The sequence below is a fragment of the Hippocampus guttulatus genome, chromosome 11, assembly GCF_054856545.1.
Source record: "Hippocampus guttulatus isolate MCC_2025c chromosome 11, RoL_Hgut_1.0, whole genome shotgun sequence".
NCBI lineage: Eukaryota > Metazoa > Chordata > Actinopteri > Syngnathiformes > Syngnathidae > Hippocampus > Hippocampus guttulatus.
The window spans coordinates 18,918,229-18,924,226 of record NC_141271.1 but is presented as its reverse complement, the minus strand read 5'-3'; positions in this window follow the sequence as shown (position 1 = coordinate 18,924,226).

Sequence of the window (5,998 nt, the reverse complement as noted above, 5' to 3'; positions counted from 1 at the left end):
CTCTCGCGTTTGTGTGCTCATTCTGAAGTGAACCGCAAGGATCCACTAGGTGTCACTGTGGCTGTTAAGAGCACATGGTTGAGTGTCCACCCAAACAGGAAGTGACATCCCTCCACCAAAAGTCACCCTTCTTACTGAAGATGTTTGCAGTTTGCCATTTCCCAAAACTTCCGAAGAAGACATTTGCAAGGTAAGCATGTCCCCCCCGCTGTCATTTAACTTAGGGTTACAAAGTAGGCTTTCAATAATGGTTTTTAAATAAGGGTTGCGGGGTGTTTGGCTGTTGAACTGAGGTTTGAAAGCCTGGGTTCGGGTTTCAGAATAGGGTTTCAAGCAGGCTGAATGATTTTGAAAAAAATGATTACAATATTTTTTTTCCTTGATATTGCGATGGCGATTTCATATGCATTTTTTTTAGGTGCGCTTTCCATGTTTGTTTTTTTTAAAACAAACGCACGTGATAAATGTTACAATAAGCAATATCAATTTGAGGTGTTACTTTCTTAACGTTTTTGACTTGCAGTGTTTAGTGTTAGATTAGCTTTGGTTCGGCTTTCAAAGTCATGTTCAACAAGCAAATGCCTGCTTTCCCAGCATGCACTGCACCCAATTAACACTCCTGATCACATTAGCATTCTTCCGCTGTGTGTCCAGCAGGTGGCTGTTGGGAAGTCAGCCAGCGGAGGCAACCAATTAAAAGTCAGCCAGCAGGTGGAGGCGGCCAAAGTCAAACATTCCGGATGCCCTCCAGCGTGACCTTGAGCGTCAACCGAGCAACACGACTCACATGCGATAATCACGCTACGTATGGAGATCTCATCTCAGCCACATGGTCAGTTGCCCACAATGCACTGCGACTCTACTCATACCTTTCAAATGTTGATTCACTCCCAAAATACTAAGGATGTGATTTTTTTTTAAAATGAATTCATTCTTTTTTTGTTGTTAATTGTATTGCATCATAGCTGGACTGATTCGAATGGGGTCGCATTATAAGTGAATTGAATCGTACCGCCGCACTTCAGTGACTCGTATCGCACCAAAACTGGAGTGAAGGTCGAGTCACATTATTTCTGAATTGAAATGATTCGTATCGTAAGTGGAGTGAATCATATTAGAATTGGATTGAATCGTGTGGTATTGTATCTTCTCATAATTGTCGTGATTCATAATTTATCGTGTGCTTAGGCTGCTAACGTGGTACCACGTGAACGCTCCCTGCTCTGAATGTGCGCTAACAAAAATGTTTTGTTTACGCCGTGGAGGGCGACTCCTCCTCAGCGTCTGTCTCGTTAATGCTAATTGGGTGTCTCGCTCGTTAGAGAAGTAGAGGCTAACGAGCTGGAACTTTTTGATTTGGGCCGAGTTGGAGTGCCACCATGCCACGTGTCAAATTAGGGAGTTGCGTTTGTCTCAATGTGGATCGCCTGCAAGGGGGGGGATCATGATGGAGGGTGTGGGGAGGAGGGCCTCATTCCTCATTTGTTGTGCTCGCTTGTTGCCCCGTAAACAGCCTCTCCAAAGGATAAACCCTCCATGGGACGCCCTTGACTACACGTTTGTGCCAGAGTTGAACGAAACAAAATCTGACGAAATGTTGTCCTCAACTTCACATCACAACAATTCATTTGATTTAATATTTCATTCATGAATGACCACCAGAAGTAGAATTTTTGGCCCAATTTTGCTTGATTCATAGATTTGAATAAAAATGATGTTTGGGAACAAAAGTCTAAGATTTGTGAATTAAAAAAAAATCCAGTGGCTAATTGCAAAATGGTCAATTTTGGCAAGATGGGTTTTCTCAAAAATTGTGTCTTTTGTCATAAAATATGGAAACTTTGCTCATAAAATCTATGATTTTGTCAATTAAAATTTGGTCAGAATTTCCTCTCGGATCAATGAATTCTAATATTTGGGCATTGAATTGTGAAACGTGGTCACAAAAAGTTGTATTTTGGCCCCTTAAATTGTTATAGTTTGCCCTCAAAATATTGTATATTTTCACAGAAAAAAATCAATAGTTGATCAACAAAAAGTTACATTTTGGCTCAGAAATGTAAAGTTACTTCAATCAAATCAAGCAGCATTTTGGAATCAGGAGGGAAGTTTACAGCCATGGAGAGACAGGAAGTTGTAGGCAGCAAGACAGGAGGTGAGGAGGCGGCCAACGCGTGTGTGTGTGTGTGTGTGTGTGTGTGTGTGTGTGTGTGTGTGTGTGTGTGTGCGCGAGTGTGCGTTTGCGTGCATACGTGTGTTGTGGAGGCGGATACAGGTTGTGAGTTCAAGTTTGGGGAGAAAAAAAATCTCCAGCACACATCCTCTCGACAAAAAAAAAAAAAATCCTCATTTATGGATCATGTGATCTCACTGAGGAGGCGTAATGTGCATGTGTGTGCGTATTCCAGTAAGATGATGTCATCTCTGAATAAAATATGTTACAGCAGAACATGCCATGATGTCATCACCTGAGAGGAAATAGAGCACACATGCTCTCACAGATGCACACTCATACACACACACTTTATAAATGATGATGCGGGTGATTAAAATCCTAAAATATGTTGTGCTTTATTAGAATTACACGCCCAAAAAATCCAAACTAAAAGTACAGTAATTAATTAAATATTCATCTGCCTTTCACCTGCAGCCTCGTGTGTGTGTGTGTGTGTGTGTGTGTGTGTGTGCTCATTAAATGTTGATGCTCTTTGTGAGCTAATGGATGCTAATTAGTGCTCTGTCGCTAATGGTCACTGACTGGTTCTTTTTCTTCTTCAGTATCGATTTCTCGAGAGTTTGGGCTCAAAAGTGTCCATAAAAGCTTAGAAATGTCCTCATCAGACCTCAAAGGATCAAATCGTAGTGCACTTTGCATTTTATTTGGCTTTTTGTGACACTTTTTAAGAACAGATAAAAGTAGGCGGACACATCCAAAGCACAAAACACTGCAGTGGTGTCCAAATGCTTTTGACCAGGAGATGATGCAAAAGACGTTGATATAGATCCTGTGCAACTGGTGTGATGCATTTGAGTCTGTTTGACTACGTTAGCTTCTTGTGCTAAATCGATAGCTCTGTTTCGACTTTTGGTCTACTGATTCTATATTTTCATCCCAGGAGAATCAGCTGATTTATCACTTTTTGGTGAACAAATGGTTTTCATTTGGATCTTGATGCTCCATTTGCTTCTCATGCTAGCTGCCAACCGATTAGCCATCAACTGGCTAGTTGCCACATGCAGAAAGTTATAGCTAGGTAAGCAAACGCATTCGAAACTTGACTTTATAGGACTCCAAGTCAGTAGTAAAAAACAAAACAAAACAACTTTAAGATATGCTGTGACTGTTCAATGCTACGTTTGTTTCTCATGCTGGCTGCTCTTTCGCCGTCAGCTGACCAGCTGCTAGACACAGAAGGCTACACATTCTTAGCTTGGCAAGTTCAGGCACTCGGTTGGCAGATTTATTATTATTATTTTTAATTACCTCAAGATATTCCTTGATATAGGGCGGCCCGTTAGTCCAGTGGTTAGCACGTCGGCTTCACAGTGCAGAGGTACCGGGTTCGATTCCAGCTCTGGCCTCCCTGTGTGGAGTTTGCATGTTCTCCCCGGGCCTGCGTGGGTTTTCTCCGGGTGCTCCGGTTTCCTCCCACGTTCCAAAAACATGCGTGGCAGGTTGATTGGACGCTCTAAATTGTCCCTAGGTGTGAGTGTGGGCGTGGATGGTTGTTCGTCTCTGTGTGCCCTGCGATTGGCTGGCAACTGATTCAGGGTGTCCCCCGCCTACTGCCCGAAGACGGCTGGGATAGGCTCCAGCACCCCCCGCGACCCTAGTGAGGATCAAGCGGTTCGGAAAATGGATGGATGGATGGATATTCCTTGATATATACTTTGCCTCAGGTTCTCATACTAGCTCTTAGCTAGCTAGCCATCAACTGGGCAGCTTGTCATATGCAGAAAATGAATAACAAGAAACCACAAACATACTAAGCTTGGAATAATTGGATGCTCAGTCGACAGCTTTTTTTTTTTTGTAAAGAATTGACTTTAATTTTGGTTTGTGAGTGTTTGACGCTCATGCTAGCTAGCCGGCTGTCGTCTGGCAAGCTGCCACATATAGAAATCAAGTGTCACGTAAACGACGAGCACGTTGTAAGCTTGGCGTGACAGGTCCCTAAGTCGACAGCTTTTTGGAATCAAATGACTGATTTAGATGTTGTGTGACTGTTGTGTTGCGAATCCTGCCTGGAGAAGGTAAACAAGAGCTTGGCAATAATGTCGGTAGGCTCAGTGCAGCGTCTTCCTTGATGGCCATTGTGCTTCTTAAAGAAAGAAAAGAAGCCTTGGGGGAGTGTGCTCCATGACAACGTTTTGATGCTTTTTGTGTGCGTAAACGACGGCAGGTTGTCGTGGTGATGAAAGTGTTCCGACACCCTTTCATACGCTCCCAAATATGCTTTTCATGAGACGAGAACCCGCGTCCGACTTTGCTTGACGTCCTCACTGACATGTTTTTTTTCAATATATTTTTTTTCATAGCTTTCATCCTTTCATTTTCATCCATGCTTTTTAGTTTCACTTTTTTCCCCAGATTTCTAGGCAGAGAGCACTGTGTCCTGCCAGCATTATTACAGCAATGAAATGATTTTTTTGTCTTGTGTGTGTGTGTGTGTGTGTGTGTGTGTGTGTGTGTGTGTGTGTGTGTGTGTGTAATGACTGTCATTGTCATTTTCTTTCTACTGAATGAGAGACCAAAGCAGCAGTGTGCATGATTACCTCTATCGCAAACGACATCTAAGCCGACGACAAGCTGTTTGAGCATTTTATTCCATATCCTTGATACAGTAGTACGCTCTTAGAACACAGTGGTTCTGTACTGAATACTATCGAGGTCAAAATGACTGAAGAGCTGGATATGAAGGATATTGGGGGGAAAAATATATTTTTTACCTGCGAGTATAGCTTCTTTAGAAACATTAATCATTTTGTAATAATTTCTCACTCTTCCCCAAAAATGGCACCAAAATGGCCGACTTACTTTACTGATTACTTGATTTTAAAAGTGACGATATTACTGATTACTGGGTGTTAAAAGTAACTCTAGATTAGATTGGGTTACATTACAAATTAATTTCAATCAGCAGCTGCACCACGTCAACAGAAAAATGACAATCGGTTTTGCCAATACTTTATTGGAAGTTAATAACATAAGTTCTTGTTTGATTTTCATGCGTGCTGCCAGGGTGGACCCGCGTGCCGGGTTCTGAGTCAATTGGACGCAGAAGGAGAAAAATAAGAAGAGCGCCAAGGGATTTGATGGAAGCTCGTATAAAGTCAACAAGTGCGATGCTTGTAAACACGCTAAATCCATTAAGTTCACGGTCAGTGCTTGATCGACATGCTACAAGCTAACAACGCTAACACTCACCGGCAATATTTCTTGGTTAAAAAAATATATAAATAACCCCCCCCCCCCCCACACACACACACACACAACTTGAGAGGTTTTCATGAAAAACACGTTTGAGTGACACCGATCAATACGTGTTTTAGACTTGGGAACTTTTGGACTTCCAGGTGGAGTCTTAACATTTTCAGCGATGTCGTTTCTGCTTTTCAGTGTGGTTTTAGTTCAAAGGTGGCGTTTCTTTTCGGGGAAAGAAAGTTAGACGATATAACGAAATCCGGCTCGTGTGTTCATCATGATGAGACGCATGAAAATCAAATAAGAACCCATGCAGTGAGACTCAGCCATTTTGATTGTTCTGGACTTGAAGGTAATGAAATTGACACAGAAGCTCTGCCGTGAAAGGAACACCTGGTCAGCCATTTTGTTTTAGAGCTGCTGTTTCATCCAGATATCTTACACCTCGAGATTTTTTGGGGGGTTTTCTTCAGTGCATTTATAGTGGCCATCAATTAAACGCACATATTCACTATGCACGGGCCAACCCAGTCGTTGTCCCCCGCGAATAGTGGGGGTCCAATGTTTGTAATA